We start from the raw sequence: 24598 nt of genomic DNA, 5'->3' as shown, positions 1-24598 counted from the left end.
TGTCTTCCCTATATTTAGCTTTTGTGTCACAATTTAAGATCTTGTTAATATCCCAGCCAAGGTTCGCTCCCTGGCGTGAATGTATAATGACAATCACCTGATACGTATTGGTCCCAGTTCTCTACACAAAAGTATTATGTGTAGGATACACAGGTCTGTAACAAGTCATTTGTGAATACACTACAGACGGTGCCCTGTGTTCCTTCCTTTTTAATTCCCAGTTTCTCTGCCCCATGGAGATTAAATTTAACTTTCTTTGAAAGTCAAGGTAAAACTAAACATGACAACTGAAGAAGATTCTAAACATACAAGGCGAGTTGCTTAACTTGTATGAGCTATGTGTTAAAACTTTACATTATATTATCAAAACTGAAGATATCTGAGATGAGACTGAGATCGTGGTTGATAATATATTGTTCGCTTTATATGTGACCCAACCTGTAGCTGTACAGAATATTACCAAGGTCGGTTGAATGATCAACCAACAGCCTACTGATGGTCCCATACGTGGTAATATTACTGGCCAATGGGACCGATTTGGTCGACATTGGACTGATATCACCACTTGTGTGGCACTCCCTTGAGTCCAAAAGACCGCTGGAAATTATTTAAGTCTTTCCAGATGTCGACTGTTGCTGGACAAAAAGTGGTCAACTTATGACCTCCATCCCAGGGTCACTGGTCAGCCACACCGATAGGATCGGCGTGTTTGTCTTCATCTGCCCCCCCCAATCTGGATCTTGAATATACCCACTTTCACCACCATCCTACCATCATTGGATCTTAACTTTTGGTGCCACCTTAACTATCGAATGGGCAGTTGGCATGTGGCTGTAAAGCCCACACATAATGATCGAATGAAGTAGATACTATAGTATAACGAAAGTTGGGCGGGAAAAGCAAAATATAAAATGTCCAGGGATAGCACCTCCCGCAAACTGTTGACTTTTGCTCTGGTCTCCTGCGATTGAAAAAAGCTTTGTTCAAAATGAGCCATCATCACAGGTCACTGCAATCACGTACCAGTTAGGCAAATCGGAGGAGGTTGTGATGTCCGGTAGGGGGGGCTATGCCCTGAGATCTCCGGCAATCATTACCCCAATGAGAAATCTTACAAAACAAGCTCATGTTTATTAAATCAGTATAAAAATGTGTCTTTTTTATTTTTAATGCACTTTTTCTGTTTATTTTTTCTTTTGCAAAGTAAAAGGCTTAAACAATCACCCCAAGTGTGAGAAACCATCAAAGCCGAAAATCCCATCTAAATATACAACATAGTGTTATTGTTATTGAAATCGGCTGCTTGAAGCAAAGGCCATATTTATATGTACACAGCCACATGCCAGAAGTGTTTACATTACTGCATTCTCCTCACTCCTCTGTGCATTACTGCTGTTACTGCACAAGACATTTACTGGGAAACAAAGGACATATGGAGCCCAGTTGAAATCAATTATTTTTTTCCATAGAAAATCTTGCACAAATATTATTTTTTTTCCTCTCTTCTCTGAGGTTTGTGTGGAAGAAAATAAACAGATTGGCCTAAAAGCTAAACAATAAACTGTGAAAAGTTTGGAGATAATGTTTGTGTTAAATGTTTTTGTCTACTTGTGTTGAGATAAAATGTTTTGGTTGGAATCAATAACTTGAGAAGTAATTATTTAGCATAACGAACTTTGATCAAATGGACTGACTTAAGAGGGCTAGACATTCCTTTGAAAAACAAAAAGAAGTTCGTTATTCAAGAGGGGATGTTCCCAAATTTTAAGTGGAAATTACTTTTTTTTTTTTTTTTTTTTTAATACATGCTCAGTAAAAACATGTGGGTTGGTGTAAATTTAAAGAAAGTGTTGACACACATTTAAAAAAACTCTGTATATGCTTGAAAATGCATCTAAGCACATATTGCACTCGTACACGGCTTTTAAAGTTGTTTTAATGTAATTTAAAAATGCAAATACTTGTGTGTACATAGCCTGCCGTTTATCTAGTACAGTGTAGAAAGTGATAACGTACTTTTTTGTAGCAATCAATAATTTAGAGAGAAAACCCAGGCATCAGGTTAGATTTACTAACAGGCACACATGGGTACAAATACATGCTGGCACTTGTAGTGCTACATATATGCAGTATATATAGTGCCCACATCATGAAATAATAAGTGTTGCCCCCATCATAAATAATTATTGTCCCTATTAGCAATCAAATAGTATTGCCCCCTAAATATAATGTGCAATAATGTTGCCCCTTATTTAATAAAAAATTAAGTTTGCCCCATAACTTAATTATACATTTTTGCCCCCTTAATAAATAATGATTGCCCCTATAATTGATAAGTCAGTAGTGCCCCCTCTTAAGTTCTGAATGGCAAGATTGGCTAAATCGCTGCATGCTGTTTGCGCTATCAAATGTAGACCGAACTGCCCTATATAAATGTTTTGGATTGGAGCACCAAACCATCGTCCATGTGCTTCCGTGTAAAATAAAAACACCGGCAACCATGATTTTTTAGTAAATCTAGCCATTGTCGCACATTATGTTTTCTGTTTATAAAATGTACTTGTGGTTTTTTTTTATGTTTGCCCTCAACAAAAACACATTTGAATTATCGGGTTCACCTCCTACAATCACCCATATATTGACAGTGATCATCATCATCCACTATTTATGTAACACCACTAATTCCGCTGCCTAATGGATTTAGTGTAACGGAAAATCGCCATTAGTGTTGCCGGAATTATTTCAGCCTAGAAGTGAACCCATCGACTACACACAGTGGAGCTATTCATTTTGTGGGGTGAACCAGTATACAGCCTAATAATTCACTTGAAACCAGTGACGACATGAAGTTCCTTTTTTATCAGTGACGTTAGTAGTTCTTTTTGAATTGGTTAGCGGGATGTTGGTTCTGCCAACATAGTTGCCTCCACTGTGATGGGACCACTTGAAGGAATATGGGAAGATGGTTAATTTGACAGAAACAGACAAATCAGGAGAAAGTAGGCAGCTGTGACGGGGCAGAGGATCGGGCAGCTGGCCGACAAGTGGCGGTCAGGATGGCACAGTCTTGATAGTTCGATCAAGGAATCTGTCAAAATCATACTTCCCCACTAATTGCCTACTTTCTGGTCCAAAGGACAAGTGCAGGGAAGGGGAGTCATCATAACATTAAAATGTCCCCTGCACCTGTGGAGTCTCCCATAACGTCCAGGAGAGCAGACGAGTAAGGTTAAAATCTGTTCCGTAGCCTGCATCAGGCTACTGTGCATTTCTTCATGCAGCCAAACCTCTGTAAGGAACTTTGTAATATGGTTTGTAGCAAAAAAAAATAAAAAAAATAATTGTATTCGCTCTCATGCAACTTTTACTGTGTCCACTGCCTCGTTTTCTCTTATGTTTCTGTGGTTTGTCTTTATATGATCAGACAGAGTTGTTTATTTCCGTTGCCCCGGGATACAACATAAAGCTGCTCCCTAGCTACAGCTGAATGCAGTGCAGAGAGTACAGCAGAGATGTCGTATCCCCCGGCAACACAGAATAAACAAACCTGTTTTATAGCACACAGCTGAAAAGCACAGGATGAAGTGAGGTGAAGCAATGTATTCAATACAGTTTGAAGAGGACGTGTACAAACCAATAAATTAGTCATCTAAAGATGGAAAACCCTTTGAAGCCTGTTCATTATAACACTTGTGTGAGTCAGAGTATAAATTGATATTTAGGTTAGACCCTAATTATGTGCAACTAATAAAAGCTCACTTGGGCGTTAGATTTATAGACCTTCAATGGGTATATATATACCTCTCTGAGTGTTTCCCCCAAATATGTTGTTTTAAGTAATTGTCTTCTCTTTTATCACCTTTCAATATGTTTCTGCAAAAATTTAAAACACCCCAAGAAAGTGATTGGAAATTTTGAGGCAAAAATACTCTTATACAGCCATTTATTTCCATGCAGAAACCTCTGACACGTAGGTGAGTCTGTGGAAGTATGGCTTCAGAAGTTCCATTCCTTTGATTATTTGGATCCCTGACTTAGAACTTCTAAAACATAATGATGATTAAACGGACATTATATAAAATACACACGTTGTATTTCTTCCTCTGTATTTTCTTTCTGTGGGATTACATTTTGGTTCAAAGTGTACAAAGTCTAATGAAAATACACACAATGGCCGAACCACCACTGTGTAATCCCCTCAACACTAAATACAGTATTATGTCAATATATAATAATTTTTATTGTTATTTTTAGAAATGAGCAGAATAATAAATTGTCACTCACCTATTTTTCTACATTGTTTTTTTGCTGTTGGTTTAGAGATCTTTAATCGACAATAATGAATAAACTGATCCATGTGCTTTTATAAGTCTGCTTTTATTATATTAAAAAGGAAAATATATCATATTTCCACTTTATTTTTCAATCGAAAATTAAGCAAAAAGATATCTACATATTGGACCTGTGTCCTACGCAAAACGGAGGCAGTTGCTCCGCATCCGCTGTGCAAAAATCCAGTTAATATTACTTAACCTGACTTATAAAGCCTTCAGCACCTCCACCCCAAATCTCATCTTGAAATTCTCCCTCTCTCGCCCTCTTAGTTCTGCGTCTGACCTGCTCCTTACATCTCCAGTAGCCACTGCTTGCTCCCACCTACGTGACTTCTCCCGTGCTGATAACCAGCTATGAAATTCCCTACTACGCCTGATCAGACTCTCTCCCAGCCTTCAAATCTTTAAACACTCACTGTGAAAACCCATCTCTTTATACTTCTGTCATGTATATTACTCACACTGGTGAATAAGTTAAATACTGACTGTTTTTTCATGTAGCACACAACTACTTGATAGCTTATTTGTACACTGAAATTTAAAGTTGATATTTGTGTGCTACATGAAAAAACATGTGCAAACAGAAAACTAATTTTCAACCCTTGTATTGTAACATGGTTTTGTCCAGGAGACTTAAATAAGAAACTTCTTAATTTAAGTACCTTAATGAATCAGGACCCTGATGTTATTATGTCACTTGATCTCAATCAGCCCTGGAACCTGACTAAGTCATATGTATTCCTTATTATTGGGATGAATTGGTAAATCTAGTTGGTGTTGGAGTATGCAAAAACATGCAGTACATTTAAACAGAAAGTGAGCGCACTGTTCGCTAAAGGGGTAATGAAAATAAATAGAAAATTGTAGGATACAGCTTAATGATGCGTCAGTTGACTTTAACACCGTATAAATTTTTGGTTGACTTTAACACCGTATCCTTCCAATTTCTGTATGAAACTAAGTTATTTTATCTTAAACAAAAAAAAATACATTATTTAGATAATGTAAGAATGCAATAATTCAGCCACATTCAGTAAATAAAACAGGGGTCCAACTGCAACCTAACCAGATTGAGTCAACTTTTATATTTTTTTCCAATTTAATACAGCACCTGCTCTGAATGCTGTCAGCTGCAACAGCATCAAATGAATTAGGCAGTCGCTTCTCTCCATGATTTTCAATACTCTTACTCCACTATCTGACATATATTTATTTTTTTTATCCGGGGCGTCAATGTCACTGCAGAGGACGGAGACGGCATTAAGCGGCCCACTTGTGCTGAAGCATCATAAATGGTGATATTAAGAGAGGTAAATAAGACGTGCTTGCCCTTTTTTTGTCTTATTAAAAACTAGAAGAAATTCCTCAGCTGAATATGGAGCTCAGGAGATAAAGGACACACATGGGCACAAAATAAACCCCTGCTTCAACACAAAAATGATATGACATACTGTGCTTCTCCCTCAGCCGCTAGGCATTCTGGGCAATGAGCAAGACTGGCGAGGTCACGGTCTCTTGGCTTTTTTTTTTTTTTTTTTTTCTTCATAAATAGCTATTGATTGTTCTTCGTTTGCATGGCCGAGTTCTAGAATTCTAAAGTAAACAATGGAAGCATAAACATTTTTGTGATAAGGCTGTTTTCATAATGGACATGTGAATGAAACTATTGTTGTTAACTGATTTTTATTTTCTATTTGATTATTTTAATTATTTTGCACTTTTCTTTAAATCATACTTGTCTATAATTTTTTTTTTACCTGAAATTCTGGAGTCTCCCGGACAAGTATGCTTTAAATGTCTCTGTATATTCTAATATACCTTCTTTATCATTTAAAAATATATTTTAATATTTTTTTTCTGTCCTGTAAAACACCATTGTTATTCTTTACAAATATTCTTCATCAGCACGGTGGCTCAGTGGTTAGCACTTCTGCCTCACAGTACTGGGGTCATGAGTTTGATTAGCAACTGTGGCCTTATCAGTGTGGAGTTTGTATATTCTCCCCGTGTTTGTGTGGGTTTCCTCCAGGTGCTCCTGTTTCCTCCCATGTTCCAAAAACATACTGGTAGGTTAATTGGCTGCTATTAAATTGACCCTAGTCTGTGTGTGTGTGTGTGTGTCTGTCTGTGTGTGTGTGTTAGGGAATTTAGACTGTAAGCTCCAATGGGGCAGGGACTGATGTGAGTGAGTTCTCTGTACAGCTTGCGGAATTAGTGGCGCTTTATAAATAAATGATGATGAAGAATCATTCTTCTTATTATTTGTTATATATAACCTGTAATATAGCAGGAGCATGTTTCTTTGCTCTGTACAATAATGTGTTACATGGGATGGCACACAGACCAGACCGAAATTAAAGCTCAATGAGGGGCCCTGCTTGCAAGAGCTAACAATCTACTCACCACATTCGTGTCTGTGATATTGGGATCTGCCGTTTTGTTATTTTTATTCTATGTGAAGCCTTGGAGAGACGTTCTGCAGGTTTGTGAGTGTGATAGGAATTTACATGTGACACAAGTAACAATATCGCCTGAAAAGTCTTACAATCACTTTCAGAATACCCCATCAGTCAATTAAAACGATTTCTGTTTTCTCCTAAAGGAATGAGTATTAGCGCACCATTTACACCTTGTATATGGATTAAGGGGATATTGGTACTGTCTTTATTTCATGTGTCCCAATTGTACATTTAGGGCCTGAGTCATTAAGAAAAGTAAGGCAAAAAAAGGAGGAACTGTTCTCCGGGACACACAAAGTGACAATGCAAGGGGTGCAAATGAGTTTATTATTGTGCATATAAGGAAAATACTGTTTTTTCATGCAGCACACAAATACTTGATAGCTTTATTTTTACACTGAAATTTAAAGTTGATCTAGGACATGCCCTACCCCAACTATAAATCTGTCCCCACATTTTAAATTTACCTCCCCCTCCAGTGGAACATGGTTTTGCCCAGGTGCAAAGTTACTCTTTTTTATGCTTTACTCTCCTTAATGACTCAGGTCCTCAATGTTTTACTTACATTGGTTTCTGGGCACATATAAATGCGATTCCCCTTATACATTTCCTTAGATTGTACGCTCCTCTGAGCAGGGCCATCTCTCCTCCTGTTTCCACCACTTCTAACTCTGCTCTCCAGCTACTTAGCCCTCCTCCTCGAGGGTCCTCCACCCCACGTCCACTCTCGCTCCCTCCTCCCCCTGGGGGTCTCCCTGTCTTCCGCGCTCTCCTTCTTGGGCCCAGTCATTTGCGGATCCTCCCTCCCCCTTCCCCGCCCTCTCTAGCTGTGCATTGAGCTTACTGAGTTGCTGTGCTTACTGTTTACTGTACTGTGCTGTCTCCCATTGTATTGTAATTTGTTTGTCTCTGTACGGCGCTGCGGACGCCCTGTGGCGCCTTATAAATAAAAATTATTAATAATAATAATACATTGCGTCTAATTGTAACAAAAAGATTTCAGTCGAAATTAATCGCCAGCGCCAGATTGCCCACAGTGTAAAGATCATGCGAGAAAGGAGCAAAAGAGGAACTGGCTTTTATACCAATGTAACATCCTGTGTTCCAAATTGGTCACTATATACACCAACCCCAAGCAGTCAAATTATAATACAAAAAGTGCAGTGCTCACGTCACCGAGCAATAACATTTGAACAAAGCGTATTCCAAAATTGAGAGTACTCATGTTTTGTACTCAAACAAAAATATTTATTTGCGGTCACTTAGACCTCTGCCGGGAGCCTCTGTTTTTACAAGATGGCGAGAAGTGTTTGCCAGATGCAGAGGGAGTTGCACAGGTAGGAGGTGAGAACTCGGGCACAGGTAGGATGTTCCTAATGGTCATCGGTGTGTCTCTTTATGGTGAGCAGTGTAGAAACCAGATTTAATTTTGCAGATTGAGACAAAAGGGGTGGTGGGGTGCATTTTCAGAGTTGTTCCTTGTCATGTGGTTAGATGCATTACCAGCAACTTTCATCCTGCGAGGGTTTCCTCCGGGTGCTCCAGTTTCCTCCCACACTCAAAAAACATACTGGTAGGTTAATTGGCTGCTATCAAAATTGACCCTAGTCTGTCTGTGTGTGTATGTTAGGGAATTTAGACTGTAAGCTCCAATGGGGCAGGGACTGATGTGAATGAGTTCTCTGTACAGCGCTGCGGAATCAGTGGCGCTATATAAATAAATGGTGATGATGATCCTATACTTGAGGCTAAATTGAAGAAAGACATACAATGTTTTTGATTTAAACAGTGTTTCTGAAGTGTTTGACTTTTATGTGACAATTGAACTCTTGCACAATGCGCATCCAGAGATGTTTCCGCTTCTTCGTATTTATATTTGCGGATGTACTGCGCTGCACGGACCTTCCAGACACATCACCGGGAAACCGGAGCATTGTGCAATGCACTTTGTAAATTATCTCCGCTATTTTTTATAATATAATTTTCCACTATAGTGTCCTTTTAAATTGTTCCAGGAATAAATGGCATGATTGCAAGTCTTGTTATCGATATTCTGTTCTTGCTATTAATGCATGGCATGGTTCTGTACTTGATCTCTCTTGTCATTTACTCCCTTATTTCCCTGCTCTCTTGGGTAGTCTCCTGAATGAGGAGCTAATTGTGCTCACTTTAGCTATTACCAGAGTCTATTAGTAAGGTTAGGCGCTTTAAACTGACAACCTTCAAATGCTGTCATTCATTTGTCAAGCAATACCTGCTATACATTGGATTTGTTTTATTTATGCTACAGAATAGATGAGGTGGGATTGTTGACTGTACAAGACAGGCATGTGATCGCTGATGGTACACATCAATTTATTTCCTGACACAGAAATTGTTCATACAGAATATGTTTCTCTGTGCACTTGTGAGTGTACAAAGAGCTGAACTGATATGATTAGAGGTGACTTATACAGTGTTGGCTTCTATCACCAGGATTAACGTTTAAGCGTGTCTGTATATGACGTGGTCCCTGGAAATGGCACCTCCTACTATGTTTAGTCAAGATATGATGTTGGACAATAATTCAAGTAGATGTCCACTCAGAGTAAAGATCGTCGCTTCCTAATACGATCTACAAACATTTGTATTCATTTTTCTTCTGTCGTGTGGAACAACTTGAAACATTAAGTATACGAGGAGGAGTAATTTCCAGTCTGGATGGGGATTCCGTTCAACCGCTGATATATCATGTTCTGCTTCACACATTTTAACATTTTTGTAATAAATGAAAACACTAAGGGGTAGATTAAGCAAAACTTCTAAAAAGGGGAAGTAGAGGTGTTGCCCATAGCAACCGATCAGATTCTACCTATCATTGTCTAGAATGTACTAGCTGAATGATAGCTAGAATCTGATTGGTTGCTATGGGCAACGCTTTCACTCTTCCTTTTTAGAAGGAAGCTTTAATGTATAATTCCTGCCACTAGCTCAGGAACTGTCATCAGAGCAGCCCCTGTGGCTGCTATGGGCCAGGTGGTTAGGGGGGTCAATTTTACTGGTCCACACGCTATGTTCAGAAGAAAAGAGCGGGGTCGGCACATGCATAGTGAAGGCCCATTTGGGCTTTCCCGTTCCGTGGTCTCTGTGTATGTACTATGAATACATACAATGAAAAAAATTTACGCAAATTAATATTTTCCAAACAAATAAGGCAAAAATAACCTTGGCTTCTTTTATAAATATGGCATTTTCTTCCCTATAAATGAATGTTTGTTTATTTTTTGGGCAGCACGGTGGCTCAGTGGTTAGCACTTCTGCCTCACAGTACTGAGGTAATGAGTTCGATTCCCGACCATGGCCTTATCTGTGTGTTCTCCCTGTGTTTGCATGGGTTTCCTCCAGGTGCTGCGGTTTCCTCCCACGCTTCGAAAACATACTAGTAGGTTAATTGGCTGCTGTCAAATTGACTCTAGTCTCTCGATCTGTGTGTGTATATTAGGGAATTTAGACTGTAAGCTCCAATGAGGCAGGGACTGATGTGAGTGAGTTCTCTGTACAGCGCTGCGGAATTAGTGGCGCTATATAAATAGATGATGATGGTGTCTGCCGCTATAATGCAGATTATTTTGAGATTGCCCAGCGATGGCGGGAGGTGCAACATGTGTTACTAACATTTTCTAACAATCACTGTCTGCACATTCTTTTATTTAAAATATGAATCATGAAATATGAATATCACCTAGCAGGTATTTTGTTTCCAAGATCAAAGTTTGTATTAAGTTGATTGAAAGAGAAAAAATAAATAAAAAAGGGTGGATGAATTGTTCTCGGCACAGAAGACTGCCCCGCTGTTTATTGAAACAAATAAACCCAATAAAAGGCTTTATAGTGAGAGCCGAAAGCTGCACAATAACGAAATCACTCTGGATTGAATTTATTGATTTATTTATTTACTCCTACTGGAAAACGGAGCATTGGGCTAATGTATTTTATAAGAATCACACTGCTTGGTGAATGGGTAATTTATTTTAGCGTATACATAAATAGCACACACTTTTCCACGAGACAGACTAATGAAAATGAAGCCATGAAAGTGTCTCTGCAATGAAGAGTGATGGAGTCGAGTTATTATTGGTTGAGTGCTAAGACGAGTTAGGCTGGACATCATGTCTTTGAACTTTTGAACTGCTGCTTGTTTGTCTGATTTATTGATTTTGATATGTCTGTTAAGTTCCACTTTTATTTGTTACCGAGGTCTGCACATAAATAGACTGGTTGATGTCTTCATTGTTTTTGAGAGTCGAGAAAAAACAATGAGTCGCTCCTGTTCTCTGGGGACTGTGCGCGTCGTTTCTTATAGAAATTAAACCCCTTCAAAACTGAAATAAAAGTATATTTACATTGTAGGCCCAAATTGCCGGATCGGCTGGCGGCCACGATGGCTGTAACGGTACTGTTTCGCATTCGCCGCTACACTTATCTCTCGGGGGTACATTTACTAAACTGCAGGTTGGAAAAAGTATAGATGTTGCCTATAGCAACCAATCAGAATCTAGCTGTCAGTTTGTAGCATGTACTAAATAAACAAAAACTAGAATCTGGTTGCAATAGGCAACATCTCCACTTTTTCAAACCCGCAGTTTAGTAAATATACCCCTTTAGTCTGTTTCAAATAGTGGTGTCTGCTCCTCCCCTGTAAACTTCCCATTTGCATGTTTGACGCAGGCTAAGCGATAAGTATACAGAGGATTGCAGTATAGGAGCATTACAGCCATCGGAGACCCCTCTGGTAAATGATAGCTACAGGTTTTGTTTTTTTCATTTTAACTCTTTCGACTCCACCCAAAACACATCTTTAATTTTTGAGTGGAGTTAGCCTTCAACTTTTAATATTAAAAACCTTTATTAGCATGGCGTAGATAACCTACACACGTTTTAACAAATCAGTTATTTACCTGAATATTCATGTATGCAGGCCTGCCAGTGGTGAAAAAAATGTATCACAGTGTGATCCACAAATATATTCAGCAGATACTTAGGGGCATATTCAATTGTTGAATATCCCCGCGGTGTTAAAACTACTACCGTTATTACGGTAATAGTAAGCTGGATTTCAGCTCGCAGCTCCCTGAGCCGCGAGCTGAAATCCAGGGAGAAAACTACCGTAATAACGGTAATAGTGCGCAAAGCGCGAGATTTTTGGCGTTTCTGCCAACAATTGAATATGCCCCTTAGAGTGTCATGCATTATAGTGATAATCAGAGCTGTCTAATCCCAAAAGCCAGGTAGTCTATGCCTCTGTTTTGATTTTTTTGTCATGGGATGGAAGAGGCCAATTGAAAATATTTGGTTGGGCGTGGGGTAGTGAAATATTGCACTGAGCATGATCTAGTGCCAGGCTTGTAGTGAGGTATTCAGGGTGCATCAATAAGCTGATTACAAAGAATTTTCTGACAACGTTAATGGCCAGTTGGAGTTGTGATGTCTGGAACGGCCCTAAACCCATGACGCCTAGCACAATTTTTTTTCCGTATCTTGCAGGCCTCACTTCTGGTTTTGCTATCTATGAAAATGTTTAATCAAATGAGTAATGGTGCCCAGGCACTGTGTGATCTGGTTGTACTGACTATGCGGGTTGGCATTGCACTTTACATGTAGGCAGCTGCTGATCACGCACACGTGTGATGGGGAAGGGGTATTCTCCTTCAAGCAATCAAATCCAAATATATTTAAATCTGCACTGTGTATTGTTTGGCCAATCTGATTGATAAGTGCCAATTTGTCGAAAAATGTGGCCAGCGAAAGAGTTCACCATAGTCACAGGGTTGAAACAAATTCAATGTATAATTATATTCCTTTTTACCCACCATATGAAAGTACAATTCAATACTGAATAGATTACTCACTGATCCATCATCATCATCTATTTATATAGCGTCTCACATCATCCTTGTCCCATTGGAGCTTACAGTCTAAATTTCCTAACATACAGAGAAAGAGAGAGTAGGGTCAATTTAATTGCAGACAATTAACCTACTAATATGTTTTTGGAGTGTGGGAGGAAACCGGAGCAAACACAGGGAGAATATACAAACTCCACACAGATAAGACTATGGTTGGGACTTGAACTCATGACCCCAGTGCTGTGAGGCAGAAGTGCTAATCACTGAGCCACCATGCTGCCCATCAAACTACACCCAGGTTTAACTAAACCAATGCCCATTTTGTTGTGTGAGGACACACGTTTCAATTACTGAATATCAGGTCTGTTATGAGTTCATACAGATTTTGGGGGAAATGTATTAAGCTGAGTTTTTTTGTTTTGTTTTTGTTTTCTTTGAAACTGCCACAAAACGCCAGTGATTCTCACCTCCAATGTACTACCCAGCAGTTTGATGGGCCGAAACTGAAATCACCAGCATTTGTGTCATCTTAACCCCGTCCCTCTATTTGGCTTTCACTGTCTACAAACTGTGACAACAACTTTAATTCAAGAAGTGAAACTTCCCCTTTAAACTCTTTTAAAATATAAAAGACCTGCGAGATAGCAGTTATAGCTGTTTATTACAGGATCCCCTGGGAGCCAATCAGTTAAAAATAATTGTGATTCTATTGGCCTGAGAATACAATGTACATTACCCTCAGCATTAAGCTGCTGTTGTTTATGTGAAAGCTTAAATTGACTTTTCTGCATTTTCTTTTCCACCAAACAAAACCCTGTTTTGTTTTGTTTTTGTGTGTGAAGGGACAGACTGAAAGGGAAGGTTGTTTTTAAAGGCCTGTTAAAACAAGCAAACATAACTAGCAGAGAAGGCAGTGCTGTAATGTTTATTGTTGATTTTCTCATACACATCCAAATATGGTTACATCCCTGTCAGAGCCACAGTCTCTGGGACTCAGGGCCCCCCTCTGGGAGCAGGCTTCTTGCTGCTTCTCAGACAATAAGTAACAAACAGCTTTCCAGGAACCTAAGTGTCTAACACAACATTACAGACATCCCAGTCCCTATGTCCCAGGACACAGCACAGTGCAACAACTTAGCACCATGCCTGGTGTTCAGGTACTAGATAGTTATGGAGTCAGGATACTTGTGAAAGGCTCAGGATCAGTCCCCTGAGAGATCTATATATTTCCCCTTTTCTTTCTGGGATGTTTTACTTGCTATGACAAGGAGATCCCCCTACAAGGTGCAAGACCCCCCCCCCTCCCCCTCCTCCCCCCAGCACATAGAGAGGTGCAGAGGGCAATGCTGAGATGACTTTTGGAGCTGTCATGCAACCCCCTCCTCCCCACTCACCCTCCCTGCACTTGTATATGCTGATCACAGGGAGGGTTACTTATTCTAGTGTAAACAGTGCTGTAAATACTCTGTTATACCCTTTGTCAGCAGGCACAGTGTTCTTTACATGTCTTGTCTACTTGTGGCTCCGGCTGACCCTCCTCTCCTGCATGTCTTCCAACCCATCACTAGCCCGAGAGCTGCCACTCAGTGTCTGCAAGGCGTAACAAAAACTATTAAAAACAAAAACAAAACAAAGGTAGGTCGTTAAACCGTGTGATCTAAGGGACGATGTGGAGGGGGGAGGGACAGCTTGAACCAGGAAGACCGAAACTAGGAGAGAAACAAATGATCCCAGTGTTGGAATGAGCTGGCAAAGCTGCAGCTTCTTAGTTAGATTTTATGCAACTTAAATATTGTCTCTGCGCTCCAACCTGAGCGTTCATGCACTTTGCAAACCAGCTAAACTACTTTCACTATCCCTATTTTCTTTGTCTTTGTGTCCTGGCGATGCAGTGTTAGTTAACGCTCCGCTTTTAATGTTGCACTAGGTGTGCACGGGGCTATAGCGTCTTTCATGTCGCTAATTGGTCCTACTACTGGCTGACGTGCACTTGACCATTTGGCAGCGATGAACTTGAGTGCGTTTACCCTGCGAGGACTGCAGACTGTATTGCCTCATTTAGTGATGAAACGCTGTCTTCCAGCTGTTGTGTTGAATTAGGAAGTGTGTGTGTGTGTGTGTGTGTGTGTGTGTGTGTGTGTGTGTGTGTATGGCACTGCTTTTTTTGCTGAGGGTTAAATGGACAGTAATGTCACAGGAGTAAGACCTTCAGTTAAATGCCTAAATGTGAATTTTGTGCCATACAGCACTGTAAAGTTTAGTCATCTGGGATTCTTTTGACAATGACCTGTTCTTATTTTTACTTCATATCAGCATACTAAGTTGCTAAATTGAATTTTGTAATAACACTACAAATGTAGTGTTGTTGTGAAAATGTCACAAAAGGTGTTTGTTGAGTTAACATTTAGTTTAGCGCTTTTCATTCAAAGGGAGGGTTGATTACAGTGCAAAGTCTCTTGCGCGATGCATCTCCGCTGGATCTTCGGTATCTAAAACATGGCTGATTTAGTTGCGACTAAAAATTAGCAATGGTTTAGGTACCGTAACACGCAGAAGTGTGTAAAGCTCCAACGGAACCTAATGTTGAATTTAAAAATAATACCCCCAATTGATGATAATTGAACTGCAAATTATTTTCCATCACCTTCTGGAAGAAAATAAGCACATATCAAAGTTGTTTCTTACCTATCTACTTGTGAGCTGGATATTTTAGTTGACATGTATCAATGTAGTTTGAATCTACAGAAGTCTGGGCTCTTGCATACCCTCATTTTCCTATTCACTGCAATACAGATTGGCAGGCAGCCATGACTACTGCTAGTTTTTTTTTGTTTTTATATTGTTTTATCCTATCCTTTGTTGAAACAGTTCTGCAAAATCAGTAACGCATAATGCTGCAGGTATGCTGCTAAATGTAAGTATTGTTTTTCATCCGTTAGTCAGCAAAAAGGGAATTTTAAAAAATGAATGGATACCTCCTTTAATTACAGCACCAGAACAATTGCAGGATTTTTTTTTGCCTCCTCAGCACAATTATTATAACAGTGGTATTTTTGTTGCAATTCTATATTTTTTATATGCTTAGAAGTGCAAGTGTAATCCCGCCCTCGACACCGTAGGTACTGTTCTCCCCTAGGCCCCCTCTTAATATACAGCATCCACAGCTGGAAGACTGGTCTTGGTGTTATTGGTAATCAATAGAATACTAAATGTGTCTCATTAACATCTGTTCATGTCAGATGTAAAGCTGGGCACTCAGGGCAGAGGCATCATTGGCGATATTGGACAGATCATTCTTGGTTTTGCCTGTAAATCCTGTCAGCGGGTGACCGTTATATGCTTATTTTGCACTAATCTGCACACCTCATGTGACCTAGTTTCTTAAACCTGGTCCTCAGGACCCCTAACAGTGCACGTTTTCCAGATCTCCTTGCTTTAGCAAAGGTGTATTCATTACAGACTGACACATTGTAACAGATTCAAAGGTGGTATAATTATTCCCCTTGTCACCTGGAAAACCTGCACTGTTAGTGGCCCTGAGTACTGGGTTTGAGAAACACTGATCTAGACCATGTTAGTGTCAAAATTAGGAAGGGAAACTGTGGTTAATTACTTAAGCACCGAGCAACTAGATCGATGTCCAATTTGACTGAACACGATTCCAGAATTACTCCCAGAGTCACCCTGGTTAGAGGTGATCACAGAAATAGGCAGATAGCAGACGTCGTCAGACCGCATTTACCAATGTCATACCGGCGTACAGGATAGTTACAGCCCGTCCTCACCCCATTTATTTTTACCAACGTGTCCGATAATCCCGCTGGGCCAGTTATCTGGCCAGTTCCAGCATGTGTGCCCAATGATTTCACCACCGAGATATGGGCAAGAAACATTATGATTTGTGCACAAAAGCATTCATAATAATCAAACATATTAACATGTAATATTTTAAATAGAATTCAATTTGCTAGATTAATTATTCCATGATTTAGTATCGCTTGCCAGGGAAGACCTTCTCATTTATTGTGTGTATTTTTAACGCTGCAAAGCTTTTGAGTTGTGTAGTTACTTAAAACTGAGATACAAATACAGATTTTTACCTCTATTGCTTTTTGTTTGGTATATGCTTGTTTTTCCTCTACAGAATACCACCTAGTAATATGAGGCCTCATGCACATGGGTCTTATATTACACCTTCAACCAATGTTTTTAAAGACTGGTAAATGCTCTGTACCAGTAATAGTTAAAAAAAAAAAAAAAAAAAAAAAAGTCAATGAATGGACTTGTACACACACAGTATATGACAAGTGCTTGAGTTTGCACCAATATTAACATTGCCTGCAGTGCTCACAAGCATTAACGCTGTGTACAATATACTGGAGTTCTATGGAAACGTTCATTCAATACATAGTGCATTAAGCTGCAGGAAAGCTTTGAAAACCTGGTTTTAATGCTTTGTTAGGAGCCAGGGCAAAGTGCAAAGTTTGTCAACAGGTGTTGTTTTTCAACGCTCAGTTTCAAAAACAACACCTGTTGACCGTGAAACTGAACATCTGAGGGCTTATTCACCTCTATGCCGCTTTCATCCGTTTCGGAAAGACTACGAAAGCATTAAATCCAGAACCCAGGGGAGTCTTTTACAAAGGCAGACAAATATGTAGGAGCACGCACTTTATTTTGTGCCAGTGTATCTCTTTGTCTTTTCCTGGAGCACTACATATTTTAAACTTTATTTTCCTTCAGGTATAGGGGCCACAGACTTGGGGGGACACTTAGTTCTAAAAGAAAGACCACTTCTATCCCTATTCAAGCCTCACCTCTTCCCAGAGAACTCAATTTTTCAAGTGACCTTCCAAGGTTATGGCCAAGGGCATATTCCATAGCCTTGTTTGGTTTAGCTCTGTCTGACCTTTTTTTGCCCCCGATCCTCTGGCTTGCTCTACTTTCTATGGGGGGAGCTTAATCACCATCCTTAGTCTTTGTCCCCCATTTTATTTCATAAACCCTGGTAGTTGGGGCATTTTTATAACTTAAAAAACCCATAGCAAGTAGGAAGAATCCAAGACTTCCTGCATTTCTTAAGTGTCAGATCCTTAATTGTTTTTGTTTTTTCAATGACACTGTCTTCTCATGGTTATTGAAGCACTTCCCCAATAAAATGCATCTAGATTGTACAAAAGGCTTCCCATCAAAAGTAGTCACCAATTAATGCCACCTGAGAGTTTGTGTAATATTTTGGCTGTTCTGAGCAGCAAACACTAACACTCGCTAACTCAAGAATACCTCTAAGTTTTCTCCTTTTGTAGTCAATGTCATATTTACCACGTTTATCTATGTGCGTGTTCGTTAACAGTGCAGAGACAGGTCCGTGCCATCACATAGCGGATAGAAGCTTTGGGGTATAAAAGAAAGCGCAATATTTAGTCCTAAAGGTCTACAAGACAAGCTGTTATTGTTCTCTCCTGCAGCTTCAGAACAGTCAAAACAATCCTGCTATATAAACCAAAGCCCATGTTATTGTATATTGGATTTTATACTCCTGTTACCTCCTTGTTTTTATTTTTATGCTTATATTTTGTTTTGTTCTGGGTATTTTTGTTTTCTTTAACCATCCAAAACCTCTCAAAACTTGTTTTTTTTTTCTTCTATAACCATCTTATTTCTCTAATGACAAAACTAAAAATAAAAAAATATATTGTATTATTCATTTTAGCCCAAGCAGTTGAAGGTTTTGCACCTCTAATTTTACGTTCCTGGCGTTACAGACTCCTTTGAACTGTCTTTTTTTTTGTTGGCTAATAGAGGGGGGGATATGGAATCTGTAGTCTAATTAGACGTGGATATATTCACGTATTAGACGGATTTATGTTGGAACATGGAATGCTGGGTGGCTGTTTTCTCATTACGGATACTCCCTGCATATAATGAGGTTCATCATTAGTTGACTGAGTGAATTTGCCCTAGTGCTACCTTGAAAGGCGTGTGATTTACATACTACTTCAGAGCGTATCCTTTAATGGATTCTTCCATGCATAAAATAAAAAGCTTCTATCTAAATTTTTTAACATACTTTTTTTTTTTTCCCCTCATAATTTATTTTTCTTTGGGACAATCGGCTAGATCATTAATGTATAAGTTCTTTCATTCCCATTTCAAGTTTTTAATCTATACCTTGTCTCCTGAGTGCATTGTGGCATTTTTGTGGTCATTCTGATAGTGATGTGTTACTATTAGGAGTAATAGTCAACGGTAAAGTTTTTGCAGTGCCAACATAACAGCAACGCTGTACAATACAATCCCTTCACTAGGCCAGTATTTTTGAATAGAAATAACGTGTCAGTCCTGGCACTACTAGTTCTACACCAGCACTTGCACCTCTCTGCATGATAGTGCCCTATGTAGTCTTTTCCCTGAGCAAATCATATATTATATATATAATGTTTAGTGTATATATACTCCGTAGAGCTGCTAACATATGGATGTACATAGAAAATCTGTAATATTTTGGTTAAAGGCATAAAGACAAGCTTATACAGAATATATTATATTATTGTCAATTCTTCAGCATTGACAGAGTTAAGTGAGGGTCAAGATCAGAGGCCGCCTGTGACACACTCCTCCTTGGAAACCTTTTATGCAAGCAAAGGGAGTTTATTTAATAGTGTGTTCTTGAGCAAGTTGGGTCAGCCTTGTGACGCAGTCAAAAGTTCACACTGAACGGTGGTAGCTGCTATTGAGAAACATGTAAATAAAGGGAGAGGCTTCACAACTGGAAAACAAGTTGCATTTACGGACATAAAAAGATTGTCTGCAATTCTTTACAGGCATTTATTTATCTGCGCCGCGGACCAGCCGCCAGCGCTAGAAATTTTTCTTCTCTGTCCTAAAACATATATTTGTTTAGGGAGTTTTCGCTGGAGTGTACATGACAATTACAGCTGTTCATTAACAAAATTGGGTATTTGTTTAAAACTTTAACCAATCACTTTGATATGCTAATTACTGTGTAATTTAATTTGAGCTCTGTAATGATGATGCTATTATTATGGACATAAATGATGCTGGTAAGCTGAGGGTAATCTCATTTGCATACTATGCATGCCAGTAAATTAAGTCTCTTCCCCAGCTACTTCAGCTTTAATTTTCCACTTGTATTCACACAGTCTTTTCAGGCTCTCTGTCGTACGCCCGCTTAGCGGTGGAGATGCAGGGTGTTTGATGCGGTGACTTGGTACACTATGGTGATCTGTGGCCTTTGGATTCAAGGTTTATAAAGTTGCCCTTTGGAGTGCCTCTTTACAGAGTCTAGTTTAGGAAAGTTAGGATATAGGATAAAGGAGTAAGACTTGAACATGTGCGTTTATTTGAGTTGTTAAATACAACCAATTCACGTGTGGATGATAGAGGATTAAAACACTATCGTCAAGACAACCGAATTGTGCATATAATCCATCAATTGGTGGGAAAATCAATTTTTCACTCTAGTTTGGGCCTTATTGGGCCTTATTACTGGGTAGAAAACACGGTCATCGATGGATTACGTTGCGTGGGAGCCTCCTAAAATCTGGTTGTGCTGCCTGACTCCCAAACAACCAGATCCCAATTGTAAAGCGCTACGGAATATGTTGGCGCTATATAAATAAATGATGATGATGATGATGATCTGTGCAATTTGTTCTGCCAGATTTATAAACAAGCTGGTTACAGATACAGGAGATCAGCTCAAAATCAATAGTACCACCACTCTCAATCTCCCTCACCGTCAGTACCGCCAAAATTTCCTCAGTGTCCCAAGCCCGCTGCCTTGGTGTCACAATTGACTCCACTCTCTGCTTTATTACACAGTCTCTCTCCCAGTCTGGTGACTTCAACCTAAGAAATATTGCCAGAATTTGCTCCTTTCTTACCTACGTTGCTTCTAAAACTCTTATCCATCCTCTCATCATCTCCCACCTTAACTACTTCAACCTCCTACTATCTGACGTTCTCATCACCCATCTATCCTTGCTTCAATCCATGTTAAGTACCAGAGACTGATCTTCCTCTCTCCTCACTCCACATCTATGTGACAACCTCCTTTAAACTTCTGAGCACTAGGGTGAAAAAGAGGGTTCTGCGTTCAAGATATTAAAGGTAATTTATGAAAGTGTGAAACGCGTGGGTCCAAATGTGCTTAATTGTGCATGCTATGTATGGTTATGCACCATCATCCCTGTTTTTGGAACTGTCCTTAGATGATAAATCTGCACCTACTACTTTTGCATGCATTCTTGCAGCCTTGACTGGAAATGCGTATGGTGGAAATAGTGTTTGTACAGAAATAGGAATGTGATGTTACAAAACAGTATTCACGTTGCACTTTTGTACGGTCATAAATTGGTTTAAGTCAGTGGGAAAAATGCTGTGTAGACTAGTAATTTACTGTGATTTATGGCAGCTTATAGGCATTAAAAATAAAGTAAGAGGTAGATTTACTAAGATGTCTTAAAAGGAAACATGGAAGTGTTTCCCATAGCTGATTGTGCCGCTCATTTTCTATAATGTACTAGACAAATGAGAGATAGAATCTGATTGGTTGCAATGGGCAACACCTCCACTCTTCCTTATATTGAAGCTTTAGTAAATCTACCTCCTAGAACTCATTTGCATCAGACAGTCCCTATCCACATTGAAACCAATTGGTTAATCAGATAATACAGTCGATGTAATTTAGTTGAATCCAAGATGATCCCCTCATTTTATTTATTTTTCCATGATATTTTTGGATGATCCCTGGTTGGTTGTCTCAGTCTTTTCTCAGAGAAAATATATTTATATCTCAAGCTCTGCAGTGTAAGGATACAAGGTCATTTGTTTTCAACATAGTGGAGTAGTGGGCTGTATAGAGTGGAAATGCTTAGTAAAGTAAATATTTGTGTAGTAAGCTTGTATGTATAAAGGAGTACCATACCAGCGGGTACAATGCATCAGTGCTAGCATTTGATTTTGAGTGACATGAAAAAACCCCACCAAAAAGTATATTTAGTAAACTGCGAGTTTGAAGAAGTGGAGATGTTGCCTATAGCAACCAATCAGATTCTAGTTATCATTCATTTAATACATTCTACAAAATGACAGCTAGAATCTGATTGGTTGCTATAGGCAACATCGCCACTTTTTCAAACCCGCCGTTTAGTAAATATACCCCAAAATGTTACAATCTATAATAATTGCTGGATTTTGCACTTATTTTAAGCCCAGTCTCTTACCGTGAAATTAAGCAGACACTTGGGGGCTTATGTTTCTTGCTTAAGACAGGCTACTGAAAAGGACGACAAAGATGTAAAAATAATAAATTCTATAAAATGACAGCAGAAATGACTTTACTACATATCTTTAGGGGGAGGTTCAGTTCAGAACGATGTGTGTCCGGAGCGTCCAGGGAGACACTTTGCGCCAATGTTATGGCAGGAATTCCCAGAGGTACACAGAAAGATGAGTGGAGATTCCTACCATAATGTGTGCTGCCGGACATCACGGTGATGGCACGCACCACTTTGCCAACAATTGAATCTCCCCTTTTAGTGTCTGTGTTGTTTTCAATTGTATATTGGGTACCTGAATTGTCAATGATCCTTTAACATGTAGGGGTGGATTCAGTTCAGCATGAGGTCCTGTACCCGCTTCACAATATGTGCTGCTGTGCACACTACTGGTTATTCCAGCATAGAAAACGCTGTAAGCAAAAGTGAGCGGAGGTTTCAACCCAAACAGCGCCGCGGATTCTCATCGCGCAAGACTCCTACGGGACCTCGCGCTGAATATATTCTACCATGTAAAGTTTTGTTTGGTAGATTTTGATAAAAAAAATTAAGAAATAGACCGGCTCGGCGAGACTATAAAAATTACCAAACGGCATTTCTTGGTTGGCGCCCATGAAACTGATCAGCATGTGATGGTTCTGTTTTATGTCCAAAATTTGTTGCAAAACGTATGTTATGTACTGAGTTGCAGGTTCCAACGCTCCCCCTAGCATTTCTATAATTAATATTACATGTCATTTTATTTTTCAATTGTATTATTTCCGTAACATAAAATGTGATTTTAATACTTTGTCAATATATTAATTCATCCCTGTATTTTTAGGGTACTGTTAATCCCTTGCCAACAGATCTTCACCATTGTTAACAAATACAGTTGCATGTTGCAGAGTCTAGCATGAGTTAAAACATTTCTGTTATATGAAAAGATATCTATATTTTTCTTGTTAATAGATTCTTACACCAAAGTATTATGCATTTTTTTTATAGCACTTTGGTTAAAAGCATAGTGTTAGAGGCAAAATAATACATTACTTGACATTAATTATACACTGGTATAAATCAAAACAGTCATATTGCTATTATAACGATATGAACTGAAAGGTGCAGGTATAATTAGGTATTTGTTACCTTTTCAAACGTCTACGGAAAAACAAGCTTATCTATAGGTGGATGTCATATAGAAAACAATCAACTGTGGTTAATCAGAGTCAATTAACTTGTATCATTAAGCTTCAGGATTGTGTGAGCAATAACTATTGTAGAGGATCTAGTGGGAATTTTAAATGTCTCTTTGCATGGCTTTTGTACTGATTTAGTAGGTGGCATTTTATTTCCTGTAACAATTTAGCAATTTGCTATGCTGTGAGTTCCGTATTCACAGTAACAACAATGTATTTATCGTTGCATTCAGCGCTTAGTTCCGGGTAAGTATATTTTGCAGGTTTTGAATAAGCGTATCTGCCTGAGCCATGGCAAATCACACAAATATATCTATTTTCTCTGTGTGTTTGTGTATAGTAAATATGCATCCACAGTACGTGAATTACAGTAAAAGCAGGATACTTACCGCTGTTGTTGCATTAAATGCTACTGACATAATGCAGTGGTTAATGAGAACTTGTGTTTGAGAGTGAGGGGGCCAATGAAGGGCACATTGTGGACTCCTTTGTCTTCACTTGGGTGTATGCAAGTCAATGGAGCAGGCACCATCAGAAAAATTGCAAAGCAAATGTTCCCAAATCACAAATGCAATAGCTAGATAATAGGTTACATTTTTTTTGCTATGTACTTAAGTGGGGTGGCTCACTGGTTAAGGTGTACTTGTCTGCACACCATGGAGTCAGCCATTTTGGAGGCTGAACCTTGGTTCACCATAATGCAGCCAGTCATATCTTGGGCTGGGTATACACTACAGAAAGTTTTTCCCGATGCGATACCATTAGCGATTTTACCAACGACTGATCCATGTGTACACACTATACACGTTTTGCAAGATTTAACTTCAGATCTGTGCTCTTCATCGGTCATAACCGTCGGCTAAAAAGATCGTGGCTCTGTAAACTCTATGGAGATCTGGTTGTGAGGGCATACACACTGCAGGACTGGAACAACATCATTCCATCGTTGAACAAGATTTTTAGTCCGTTTATAAAAAAAATGAAACGATACGATGAGCTTTGGTACAATAATCTGTCATTGTTGGAGAATACACACTAATGCGATATTTCTGGTTCCTAGGGAACTGTTAGGCTATCTTCTGATGAACATTGTTCCAGTCCCCAAAACAGCTACCTTCAGTATATATACTAGGCGACAGGTATGACTGTATAACAAATCACAGCAGCATTGAGATACTTGATGGTGATTTTGGTTTGAATCCCATTGTTAGCTTTAAGTGACTTTGAACAAGTCACTTTTATCAAAAACGCTCAAAGTTAAAAAGTAACCTTCAATGGACAAGGATTCCGTGGCTAACAATACAGAATGCTGTGTTAAAACAACTAGAAAACCTTGTATCACTTTAAAAAAAGAAAGGAAAAGAAAAGAAATGTTCAGTAGAAAGTTGACAGTCCACAGCAGATGATAATCCACAGATGATAATCTATTGGGTAATGTGA

The 24598-nt window shown here is 39.1% G+C and overlaps 1 protein-coding gene across 10 annotated transcripts in view; it reads left to right on the top strand.

Moving 5' to 3' along the window:
• Positions 1–24598, top strand: part of FOXP1 (forkhead box P1) — a 508980-nt gene that overhangs the window by 237953 nt on the left and 246429 nt on the right. The window contains exon 1 of one of the 10 annotated variants that reach the window (XM_075183444.1): positions 14154–14313. The exons of the other annotated variants lie outside the window; for them this stretch is intronic. The gene's annotated coding sequence lies outside the window, so the exon portion shown is untranslated. Of the gene's footprint in view, positions 1–14153; positions 14314–24598 lie in introns of those variants that run through there. 10 annotated transcript variants of the gene reach the window in all.

Source organism: Mixophyes fleayi, chromosome 8 (assembly GCF_038048845.1).
Source record: "Mixophyes fleayi isolate aMixFle1 chromosome 8, aMixFle1.hap1, whole genome shotgun sequence".
NCBI lineage: Eukaryota > Metazoa > Chordata > Amphibia > Anura > Limnodynastidae > Mixophyes > Mixophyes fleayi.
Note: the sequence above shows the minus strand (reverse complement) of the source record. Positions and strands in the feature narration are given on the sequence as shown.